The 13,531-nt window shown below is 35.1% G+C and overlaps 1 protein-coding gene across 1 annotated transcript in view; it reads right to left on the bottom strand.

Annotated features, from left to right (window-relative positions):
* The window catches only part of LOC137401435 (arrestin domain-containing protein 3-like), a 37,417-nt gene extending 27,627 nt beyond the window's left edge, over positions 1–9,790 (bottom strand). Inside the window, exon 1 of the mRNA XM_068087774.1 lies at positions 9,658–9,790. The gene's annotated coding sequence lies outside the window, so the exon portion shown is untranslated. The remainder of the gene's footprint in view (positions 1–9,657) is intronic.
* Between the last annotated feature and the right edge of the window lie 3,741 nt (positions 9,791–13,531).

Raw genomic sequence — 13,531 nt, 5'->3', positions numbered from 1 at the left:
AGACATGTAAGATGAGGTTTTTGAGCTGATTAAAAGCAAGTAGCAGTCTCAATGAACCAAATATTATGCAGAACAGTAAATAAATCATACACTGTGTTTCGGTGCTTCAAACGGGTTCGGATTGGCCCGCTGGTGATGAATTCACACGCTACCGTTTTGGCATAGTGGCATTATAAGTATATAGATTTTTTCCAAGATTTGGAATGTATCCTTGTTGTATACAAGTATTAGCAAAAGCAGATAGCGTAATTGAGAAATACCTAAATACCGGAGACATGCAATATTACAATGAACATGACACCCAAGACATTAGAAGACCAGCAATAAAGACAGTCATCATATACTCATGTACAAGCATCTTAGAAACCTCTTGTGGAAATAGCCCATTGAGAAAGAAGCATCAATTGACATACCAGAAATCCATTAAAAGATATTAGGTCTGAACCAAAATACAACCAAGGCAGTTGGAGGTGGCCATCATTTCCAATCATTATACTCTCATGACGTACTTAAGACAAGTTCACTCAATTGCTAACCCTCTGCAACATAATGAACTGAACCTGAGTGCCTAAACACCTTCTCACAAGCTAAAAAAGACATCTATAAGAGAACAGCTCTAATCACTCCATGGGTCGATCTATCTATCTCTCCTTCCCGAAGGACCTGCTGAGGCTCGCTCATCTGCCTCAGGAGCCTCCCTCTCACTTCCCTCTGGAGCATCTATCTTTCCCTACCTATGGAACCTCCTTCTTCACCATCAGCTGATCCTCTTCTACTCCGCTATCTCAACTATTGAGCCTCTACGTATAAGGACTGCCACGACTCTCATCTGACTATCGAAACTCGCAGCCGAATGGACCGAGCAAGCAAACACAGATGACCATTCGAGTAAGGGTATAACTTTTATTGGCTATTTTAACTTTCTGTCATTAATGTTATTGTTTAGAATTGTGTTGGTTGTCAATTTTAATTGTTGGACTTATACAATTAAAAAGTAACTTTTACTGGTAAATATCAGTATTGCTTACAACAGCCTAACACCTTAACTTGTACCTGAACCAGCAATGATCAAATTAGTTCCCACATGACACAGCAAAAGTACACAAACTGAACATAGTCAAAATAGAACGAAATGACAACGCAATTTCAACACTGATGCTGTGTGTGGATTCGGATTAGTTATGCATAACATAATTTCTCCACATCCACCCATGGCATTTGTGGTAGAGGTGCCATTTTGATCCTAACCTTTCGCATGCCAAGCTTGCATATACTTTTATTAGTAAGTTCCCTTTTCATTTCAGCTTTTAATGACATCTACTAGTAAATCTAACATCTATATCTGCATTCATATCGAGATGCTACTCATCTAAAATATTTATTTGGTCTCTATAATCTACTGGGCAAGTAGATAATTAACATATCTATAGTGGGACTAATTGAAAGTCTATGTTAGCTGAGATGTTAGTGACTAGTTAATCTATATCATTTAGCCAAAGCGCATTCACATAGCTACTTATGAGTCACGACCTAATTCAATAATTGACCAACTTTCCACATCGGATGCCGATGGTACTTCACCAAAGCTATGCATTAATTACAATATAATAGAGTCAGCTATGGTCTAATGTAATTATTACAAAATCACTAGAATCTGAGGTCAGATTTTTTCTTGCGTGAGATGAAGCGCTAATTCGTCATAATTATAGGAAATTGTCAAATTTTCAAAATCCTTTCACAACTGTGCCATTGAAATTATTATGAACAAGCGGAAGCTTTGTCGGCATTTCCTTTCTCCCTCGCTGAAAATTTATCAGCTTTTTGAATATGTATGTATTTTGAATTTGCCAGTTGCGAGTAAAAAAAATGAAGATTTGCACATTTATATATAGACTCCTTATGCGTATCAAGACTACTGTTTTACATAACCTAGCACGGTTTATTTTTATTTACTGGACGGACACTGATTTATCATCTTTGTTATGAGGTGGCACCATAGCAATGTTTGCAGGCCCACATTAGCTGAAGTAATATAAAAACAGGCTATGGCATTTGACCTGTTATAAATAGGATTATTTCTGCAAAACTAAAGATAGCCATAATTCTGGAAAGCATATTTAGTCAACTGTTCAGAATCCAATATTTTCTTTCTTATTGATAAGAATACACAGGTGACTATTTCGCGTTAAGACAGCTAATTATACCAAACTCACATTAGCTAAGGAAAAATACAGATTCACGTCTTTATTAAAAATTGGCTAAAAATAAAGAGCAAAAATAAAATTAATTACTAAATTAAATTAGTTAAATTAAATTAATTAATAAATTAATTAATAAATCTAACAGTTCTAACATAAAAATCTCAAACTCTGTTAGTATGTCCATTTCTGCAGACTAAATAACTAAAGGAAAATATGTTAAAATGTTATTCTTCAACCTTTCTTCTATAGTGGGGGTCAATTGGAAAAGTGTTCAAATAGAAGGCTGGTGGTCTATTTTTAAATGGTTTGTCAGAATTTTCGGAAAATAAATTTAGCCCTATTACCGGCAAAGCGAATGTCGCATATATTTTGCTCTTTTCTCGGTGGAGCAATATTAAACCCTTTTGGATGCCCTAAATCTGCTAACTTACCTCTAATTTGTCAAAGATCTCTTAATAAATGTGCATGGAGAAACCGAGAAATATCTCTACCAGTGGATACCTATTACTTGCAATTGACCTGCGATAATATTATAGCCTGTGTCCTTTGCAATTTTTTTGCATTTTCAATTTTTATTTCATTCTAAATTTGAAGACATTTTTATTTTATACCTAGATTCAACAATGTTGAATAAAAACTCATTGCACTCTTTGATATGTTTGCTATAGTTTGCAACCAAAACTAGCTTTTTATCTGCAATAGAAGTGGAGTTATGAGCATCGATCCATTGTAGGCCGTGTTAAGATAGCCGCAAGCATGCTATTAAATAACACGTTATAAGTCTGCATGTTTATAAGTTATACAATAATAATCTATCAAATGATACAAATATATTTTTATGAACAAGTGACATAAACAAATCATAATTATATTACATGCAGAAACACAAATTAACATTTTTAATTAATTACTACAACGCGTAAGTTTGCTTAGTAAACGTAACCTTTGGCCCAAAACTTGTGAACCAGTTTTTATACGCATGTCCTAAGTATTAAGATCGTGTTAAACAAGGACCTACTATTACCCTGAAGCAGTTAGTAATTATTCCTATGGCATTGCTTTCAAAATTCCATCTACTATCGCACATTTAAACCATTTTTTGTATATGTACATGTAGTTTGAGGTATTAGGACCGCGTTAAACAAGGTACCACTATTAGCGTGAAACAGCAATTATTTTTACAGTGTTGCTCTGAAAGTTCATCTACCATCATAAATTTAAGCCGTTTTTTATATGTAGGCTACTTTGAGGTAGAAAGACCTCGTTAAACAGAGAATTGCTACTAGCCTAAGACCGTTATTGGTTATTGCTATGGTGTTGCTTTTAAAGTTTTACCAAAAAAATAACAAAAAAGCTTTGGAATTGGACAACGAGATAATTAATTGTTATTGATGTAAAGGATTCATTATTAATACGATTTTGTGGATACTTTTCTACTGATCAATTGATATTATGGGCTCGTAAAGATCAAATGCTAATGTGGCGGTCAAATGGAGGTGGCGTACAATTGGAAAGTGGCGATCTATTTTTCAACCTTTCTCTCAGGGTGGCGGTCAATTGGAAGTGGCGTTCAAATAGAAGTGGCATTCAATTAGAAGTTTTACGGCAATAAAACATAATTGAAATAAACTTGATTCATATTCTAGCACTATTACAGTGTATGCTAGCAAAAACTTCACTACTATGGAAGGTTTGTCACAATCTGGACTGTGCATCTTGCTTACTGGGCAGACTGACAAATTAATCATTTTCAGTTTTGGGCGGATCTTTATCATTCTACGTTAGCTGAGGCTTGATTGCAGTTTTCTGAGAACCTTCATTTCATTAAATGCTTGCTAATTAATTAGCTCTACTCAAATTTCTCAAGATTTATATTTAGGCCTACAAAGGCAATTTGTAATGAAGAAAATGATACTACAGTTATTATCTTTATATCTCGAAGAATGAGTTTGATGCATGTGCATGAGAGAGCAAATATATCCATGCATGAGTGTGTTAAAGCACATCAATTATATCAGTACTCTTTCAGCTTATTCAGGTTTTTCAATATCTTGGCTTTCAAATGAGCCATTGTTTGACATGGTGAGAAAGACATTGGTTGATGTTTATAGGATGTCCCTAGAGCTCCACCGCATAAATGTTTAATGGTATAGACTCACAAATTATGATGTCACAATATTCATATTCGAAGTTGTGTGCTCTTACCGCTTATTTTTATCGCTTACCGCTTATATTTATCAGCTACGATAATGACGCTAGTGTTAGGCGAAGGTAGGACAACTCCAGAGAACCAATGAAGATGACAAAGGAATCAGTATCATTAGCTCTTCATGTACAGATTATTTCTATGATAAATAGCTCAGATTCCAAGCACCATATACTATGTTTTCCCGATGATATTATGCACTAGCCCTTTGTTTTTATTGTGATGTTGAGGGGCACAACTGAGGCTCATTAATTTCAAGCATTGCCTCATCTCGCTAGAGTGCAATTTACATATAGTCCTAGGGCCACGCCATTGTAGGTAACAATTTAATCGATGTGATTTCATTACATTTTTCAACGACAGTATATTTATTGATGATGATGAACTATTTATTGATTAAAAATAATACATAAACAAAAACAGAAAAATGCTCCTTTTTGCGAGCCAAGATGAAAGGTTAATATTAATTTTGAGAGTGTATAAATACAATCTACAGTGTAATTGTTCCTGTACAGATTTTTTACAGTGATAATATTTTAACGATAATATAATAATATATACAGAATGATACTTGAAAATAAAGATAGTATGAGTATTAAATTGGCAATTTTTGAGGTTGATACTCCATGAGTGATTGTGCTGTGTCCTCTGAGATTTGGTGTCTGCGGCTCTGGTTTCCATAAACAACAGACGGCCCTAGTCGCCGCAAAACCGAACTTCAAGCACCAGTTTATAACTATAGGCTTAATTGAAGCATAATCATATTTAGAAAGCAACAAGGAAAGCGATACAAATTCTTCAGATAATAATACTATAAATGTTTAAAATGAACGAAAGAATGAAAAAAGCAAACTCAAACAATCACCGAAAATTTATCAACCCAGAACATATGTTTGCATTGGTCAGGCGTTAGCACGATCCCCGAGCATTGTTGATTGTCTATATTCCTAGTTTATTATTAGCGCTCTCTGGGTTTAAGAGCACCAATTTAAGAACAGATAACTGCAGCCTCAATGGCAGCGAAAGGGATCAACGACCTAAGGCTAAGTGATAATTACGACATCACATTGTGGGAACTACAACCAAATGTTTTTTATTGCAGGACATACTTTTGATACTCAGTTTTTCATAGTTCTATTATTCTTTGTGCATTGAATATGGGCTCATTCGAAAGGCAAGACTCTGAAGTACTGAAATATATGATAAAAGTACTGACATAATTGATGTGCTTCAAGTTCCGTATGTGTGTAAATACTGGATGATATATTGCCAGAGAATAAAGATTAGGCTAATGTCGGTGGTCTAGCAACAATGTTATGCTATGCGCAATTTTAACCTGGTCTGATAATTGCTATCTGCCTGATGAAAGAGTGTGGCTATGAAACAGTCATTAATCATGAATGACAGTTTTGAATGAATGAATCAGAATGTGTCATAATTACACATGACGAGCTAGCATATTTTACTCCATTAACTAGTCTAAGGCTACATGTGTGTGTAGATCGATTGTGTGTATACATTTATGCTCTATACAATTCTAGCTGTTGAAAAAACTTGTGTTCCTTTACAGGTAATGTGCCGGGTTACTATTTTTTAAAGTAGCTAATTGATTGTGACTAGTAACTTCACTTTTAATAAATTTCTCAAAAAAACTGTTTTCCCAGATTAAAAACTAGCGGCGCGCCTCAAACTAATGTTATAAAAGTTCAGCTTCCAAGTTTTTAAGATGGATCTTTTATAGTAAGTAGATCAGCACATAGCAAAAATATGATCACTTTATTATAATATTTTTTCTTTTAAAATTTTTGGGACATTCCATTTTTAGGGTAAAATACGCTAGCCAAAAACATGTATGTGTGTTTTAAATAAACTATTAGGTGGCACCACAATAAAAAAAAACTTCCTGAATAAATCTTTCATTTAATAATTACTGTTAAGTTTTTTTAATTCTTCAAAGGTACGCCGACTTGTGTTCGAAATGTATGAAGTTTCTGTTTTATGTAACCATCTTTCTCTCTACAAGTTTAAGGACTGGCATGACTCGCGCTTGACTGTCAAAACTCGCAGCCATATGGACCGAGCAAGCACACATGGAGTCAGAACGACCGGAGTGGAACTTTTATTGGCTATTTTTAATCGTTCAAATATGTGATTGCGTCAAAAAGGTCGATTTAATGAAATTAAGACCAATAAAAGGCTAAAACATCAGCTACAATTTGATGTCATTTTTGTCTTTGTAGCCTAACCCTGTCCAGAGATATATGCGTTTGAATGAGGCCATCTTTTAAAAAGCTCAGATTCCAGCGAGTGCTTCATTCGTGACGTAACGAGTGATACATGTGAAAAAAGCCCACAAGCGATAAATATAAGATCTCTTCTTTAGCCAATCATCATGACGAAACTTTTATATAGGTCATATTAAATGTTATCGCTCATAAAACGAGTTGTCTGTTATGTAGAAGATTCTCATTATTAGGGAGATTACTCTATTACTAGTTAGTTATGAGCATCGACTACTAGGCCTAGTAGATTCTAGTAGCTACATGCATCGACATATTTATTTCACATTAATCATCAGACATGCAGACAGGTTATGGTTAGAGCTGACAGGCGTCTGCAGCGTTATGCCGCAGAGGAAGATAGGAGAATGGAGGTGAATTTATCTTCAACTTTGAGTATCCTATACATATATTCTAAGCTAACAGTAATAATTGTAGTAGTCATGAATACATCTACTAATAAGTAAAATGAGAACTTTTTGCTATCACGAATCATCATTGCATAACTTTTTAATCGTTTCACAACTTTTCATCATTTCACCTAGCTATAGCGTTGTCTTTGGCATTTTTAGCTAGCAAATTAGATTTATGATTAGAATTTATGTTTAGTGTGTCAAAAGTGGGGAAAATCGATTGATCAATGATCATCTTCAACTCTCAGAAACAAAGCTTCAAATTGTTGGCTTGGCGTATTTATGCTTTTGTTAAACATTCGTTTTGAAAATTGCTCTCGCAATCTATCTAACTCTCAAATTGAAAGCTTTCAGTAGATACGCGTTAGAACAACATATATATATATGAATGACATTTATAACATTTGTTTTAATTTGCAGGATATTTATGTTTACAGGTTCACTAGCGGAGCAGTCGTGTTGGTCTGGAAACTGCTATAAATGGCAAAGAGAGACACGAATGTGTGTTGCACAAACCACAATTTATGTTTTGCTTGAGTTTGCTGCAGTAAATTAGTTTGTCCTATTATATGAACTGAAACTACGTGAATGGCTACGACTTGAATGGCTGTTTTTAATAAAAACTTTGTGCTGCGACAAAAATTTTTTGGCTTGTAAAAATTATATAATAAAATATTATCGTTGAAGACAATGCAGAACATGATTTGCAGAACATTTGAATACATCATAGCCCTATTGCCATCTGTGCTGAAATCTTTTCTGATAAATGGATTTATGAAGTGGAATCAGAGCTGTATTGACAGGTACTTTTGAATAGCTCGACTCAATTCCAACAGACCAAATATGAAGTTCAAATACTTTTATGCTCCACCCTACTAAGTGAAAACAGCAGAGTCTACAAACCGCCAACCAGGTGCAAGAATAGTTTTATCAACCCTTTTGCCAGAATCGGTGGGTTAATTGATTTCAACAAACTTGACTTTGTTTTACGTTCACTATTTCGGTCAACTCATAAAACCATTTGTTTTGTACTTGAATTAACTAATCGAATAGACCAGTAAAATTTTCTACAAATTGATATTAATAATGACTAGATTGCGTAGACTATACATGAATTTTTGGGATGCAGTTAATTTCGCCAAATATTCGAACATATTAATTCCAAAGATGGTGGCATGCCTATTTTATTAAGTAGCTAGTTTCCGGTGTGCATGTAGCAACTGAGGACTTAGCTGATACAGAGACCGTGATGAAATAAGCTAACTCAACGACCTAATTACTGTAGACCGGTAGAATTGGTAGTCGGTACTCAAATGTTTACACAGCATTTAGAAGAAGTAAATATGACAAGTTTCTAATTTCCCTTATTTGAGGTGTTTGAAACATTCATAATAATATATCTGTAGCTGAATTTAAAATTTTATTTTAGCCCACATGAGCAAATACAAAATAAAATATATGCCAGTAGAGCCGCGTAGGACTAGACTTAAATTGCCTTAGCCGATGTGAATACGAGCGATAGAGATGGGTTGTATCACGTGTTACATCATTTTGGGCAAATCTAGGCATGTGTTTTTGACCTGAGCGTTTTGATCGCGGTCAAATTTTTTCGATTTTAATCTTCAAATATTTTGACAATGAGATCGCCTAACACAACAAACCACATAGATTAATCAACTGATAGACAAAAAAACTTTCTTTTAAAATCAACTAAAATTTGACGCAACCACATCTTTAAGGCTTGTTCAGGTAAGATCACGCCATAAGACGAACTGGATCAAAATTAATTTCTTTATTTGATGTCTACTCATATCCATTGAAAACTTATTTGGCGAGAGTCAAATTACTTTTGCATGTCAAATAACATCTAGCAAATCAGACTGCTCACCTGTTGTGCCCAACGTAAATCCTTAGTCACAAAATAATGCTCTCACAATATGAAAAAAGTATTTATTTAAAACAAGTCATCATTAGTTCATCTTATCATTATTCGATTGATCAACGGTGTGGTATCAATTGACCAGTCAATAATATATCAGGAGCATATGTGCCATTTAGACTATTACTTTATTATTAACAACTTATACGAGTATGAACTGAAATTTCACAAAGGTTATCATATAAATATTAATGATAAAATATAATTAATATAATGATACATTATTACTATCATACTCAAATCACATAAATACTCACATCACCACTGAAAGGGTACACTTCTGGTTAGTAGCATCTCTGGCAACAAACTCACGACTGAATAGGTCACAAGCAGACAATAGCTAACGCTTGGTGTTTCTAACTCCAAAAATGTATAACTAGGCCAAACTGGTCAATTTAGAAATAAGCAATGGTCATACAAAGATATAATATAAAACAATAATTAAAATCGCGATTAATATTGCATCAAGAAAACGAAAAAAAGGAAAAGTATTCACAAAACCAATCTACATTTCATTTTTTAACAACTAAAAATGTTCAAAAAAGGTAAAAATGGCAAACATGATCCACGAAAATTGAAGTTAAACACGAATTATGGAAAAGTAGCACAATACTTGTACCTTCCAAGTTTCACCAATGATCAGAGAAAAGCTCAGGCTTGACAAAAGTAACGATTGTTATCGGTTGTCTTTCAATCTACCGCGAGAATGCGGTAAACAACGCATCAGTGTTGCGAAACACATTGCTTCTGTAATTTTAGACATGTTGAGCAATTAGAAAGTTGTACCCTCAACAAAAAACAAACGATCCGTAAACGCTTTATTGCGCAAATGCGAAGGGTTCATTGAGCTGATTAGCCTTACGACCAAAAGTTTTTGTGAACTGTGTATTGCTTGCGTATGGTCATTTAGAATTAGTCTTTGGTCACAAACATTTGTCAAAAGTGTTCGCTCTAAAGTTAGACGCTCGTAAAACAATTCGTCCTGAAACAAAGATCAAACTGTCCTCAATCAAACCGCCGGCGTTCATGTAACGGAGAACGTAACTTGGGTGTAAAACATAGGTTCACAAAAATGTCTACAATATCAAAGAAAATACACGACTCTTTTTTTAACCTTTTGCAACTGCAATAATCATTATGTAGATAAAAATGTTTTGTATGTATACAGCATAGAGTTATCTCCCCCTAAAGTGAAAACAACACGAGCGTTTCCGGTGCCAACAAGGAGCGTTTAGGCCACGCCCCGTTTTTGTGCTAGTAAATCGTTTTGATTTACTAGAATAATAAGAATCAAGGATCATGAAATTATACAGTTAAGATAGTAATTAATGCTCATATTAAAGAAATGATAATTATAGTTTATTACTTTAATATATGCTTATTATTTAAAGCAATTCCAGACCTGCCAACCCAAGAGTGGGGCAATGCGTGATATTTGGTTTTGGGGCAATTGATGTATCAATGATGGTATATATAAAATCGTGGAACTTGGGGCAAAAATCTCATGCATTTCTCACGCATTTTCTTTTTTTCTTTGGGATGATTGCGTGAGTCTCACGCCCAATGTGTGAGAGTTGGCAGGTATGTACCTACATGATTTGCAAAGACACTGAATAGATAGTGTTAAGTAAGTGAGTTAATGCAATCAGTTACTCATAGATAAGATACAGTCTTACTGGGGTTGTATTACATTAGTGTGATGGAAAGCTAATCGTCTGCCATACAGTCAAAAAAGGTCAAAACGGCAGCTATTTTTTAAAGGAACAAACGCTATTTACAAGTAAATCCAAAACATAAAAATTTGGCAACATTTTTTGTAATGCTTTAGTTAATATAGAAAAAGAGTTAGTGATACAACAAACAATCAACCCGTTTTCTTTCCCTACTTTTGGATAGTTTTCTGCTTGGGAGTCAAATAAGCGGTTGCCTTATTATCCATCTAGCGGGCGTATGCGAGTCTGTTCTTATCCTAGCGAGCGCCTTGGGCACTGGTAACTTTTGGCTTACGTCACAATCTAAATTACCGGATTGTATATATAAGCCCAGATTAATCGATGTTGGTCACCATCCAACATGGCACTCAACTGCAAGCATTGCAACTTTTCTACCGGCAAGCCATGTGCACTCCGCTGGCATAAACGCATGTATGTACATAGGTGCACTCTTTGTGACTGTTACTTTTACCAGCGTGAGAAACTAGCCACACACAAAGGCTCCTTCCATCGGAGGCCCATTAGCACCCAAACCGAAGGGATGGAGAGCTGGGCTCCACATCCCTACAAACGGCGACCCGAGCCGAGCCCAGTACAAGACAACAGGCCATACGCCAATCTACCTCAGAAATCAATAGAGTCCATTGTGAGTTGCCCTAAAATGCGACCTCCGGAACCTTCTCCAGGTTTCAGTGACACTGATCCTCTAGGGCTGCTGGACTCGCCAGTGCACATAGAGCTATAGCCTGTGCTCACACCCCTTCTGGCCCTTTTCAGGGCCACCACTATCTGATAACGAGTTGTTTCTTCTCTTTAGTGACGGAAAGTCTTTTACATAACTTTTATGCCAATTTACTACACATGTTGTAGTTGAATTTTTATGTGCGCAGTTACAGACTTTATGGTATTGCTTTTACCGGTGCTATGCATGTGCAATTGTTTTGCTTTTTGGCCACACCCAATAAGTATAAAAGTCATGCAGGTGTGGCTTTTGGTTTCTTGTTCAGTGACAAAACATGGCCCCCCAAAATACTGTCCAAAGGGTCTTGTTCAAAATCTTGTTGGTCAGCCGTTAGCAAGTAAGCGACCATAAACCCAAACACGTCATACAAGTCACGCAACTTTCAAGGTAAACAAATTTTCAGCTTTCCTTTCGACGACTTTTACACAGCCAATTATGCTGTTATATTGACATTTCTCTAAAACTTGATGCCGACAAGAAATGGGACAGATTACTGGATATTTGTAGGGGAGAATGGGGCACATTGCAACGCTGGGAATGTTGAAACACAAAAGGTATGGGGCAAGTTGAAACACATTTTGATGATAAAAATAGAGGGGCAAGTTGCATCATGTCGCAACTTGCCTCTCTATTTTTATGGAGAGAACAGCTCGAGTAGCATTGAAGCTGTTTTTGATACAAACCTTGGTGACGTAGGTAAAAATTAATCTTCACGGTGAACCCCTAAATTTCTGGACAATATTGATATCATGACTGCAAATACTAAAATAAAATAAAAAAGTTTCATCTTTATATCAAAGCTAGGTATATCAACACCGGGCTATACCCAGCGCTACCTAGATATTAAAAAAGTCTCTGGGCAGAAAATTGATTTGCATTTAAAGGTTGACTTGCAACAAAATTCACATTACCGTTATTTGATATGAAAAGATTCACCATGTCTTACTCTGTTGTGTTGTAGGTGCAAAATATGTGGCAAGGTGATTACAAGTTCTTACAAGCTCAAAAACGAACAGAAAATCGCATCCACACGAGACCGCCGTAATTTAGATTCCCTTCCCAAAATGGCTCCAATGTGATGTAGTTGTGAGAGATGGTTTCTGTTTACACTTTCTTGCAACCTTATTCGTCGAAATATTTTCACAAATATACTTCACGCATTCAATAAAACTATGTCTATTGTTCTTATGCATCTGTTTTATCGTCATCGAAATGCTGTCACTTTTAGCAGTGATATCTTATAACTTATCGTAAAAATTCGTTTAATTTTTCGCCTTAGCTTGAAGGAGTACATATCATTGTCTGATAATCATGACGAGCCTGTTGGTCACTTATGCTAATCGAAAAGTGCTGCAGAAAGTATTTGAAAAGTATTGGGTCACATGATCAGATTACGATTTGCCAATTAGACCAGTCCAAAACAAAACTGTAAAGTAGCGAGCATCTATATTTGATACGGGGTCTTCGATAAAACCCGAAGTGTTTGTCATAAACTAGTACTACGATAAGTTTTATATTGAGCTTTGTATTGGCCTTTCAATTCACGTGAGAACATACGTGACAAGACGATAACCAAATTTCGTGGTTACTTCATCAAAATAAAGAGATTCCAATCTACGGCACCTTTTTGTTTTTGTGCTTTTAAGAGCTTGTAATCACATTTCCACATATTTGGCACTTACAACACAACAGAGTAAGAAATGGTGAATCTTTTGATACCAAATAACTGTAATGTGAATTTTGTTGCAAGTCAACCTTTAACATATAACAACATTTGCCATTCTAACTTTCAAATTACATATAATGATAAAAGTGTTTTGTGTAGCTGAAATAAGTTAAACGAGAGAATACAACCAACTCCTAAGCCTTTCAAACTTTGTCAAACATCTGTAACTTTCAAACTTCATATCATGAAGAAAATGTTTTGAGCAGGGCAAATAAATTAAAAAAATAAAACGTTTATAAAAAGGTTTAAATGTAAAATAGTTAGCAAGTATTAGTTAAATTAGTTCTGTTTTGCTGTGATTACAATAAAATAC

Source organism: Watersipora subatra, chromosome 8, assembly GCF_963576615.1.
Source record: "Watersipora subatra chromosome 8, tzWatSuba1.1, whole genome shotgun sequence".
Classification (NCBI taxonomy): domain Eukaryota; kingdom Metazoa; phylum Bryozoa; class Gymnolaemata; order Cheilostomatida; family Watersiporidae; genus Watersipora; species Watersipora subatra.
The sequence above is the reverse complement of the archived record's forward strand: the minus strand, read 5'-3'. Positions and strand labels throughout refer to the sequence as shown.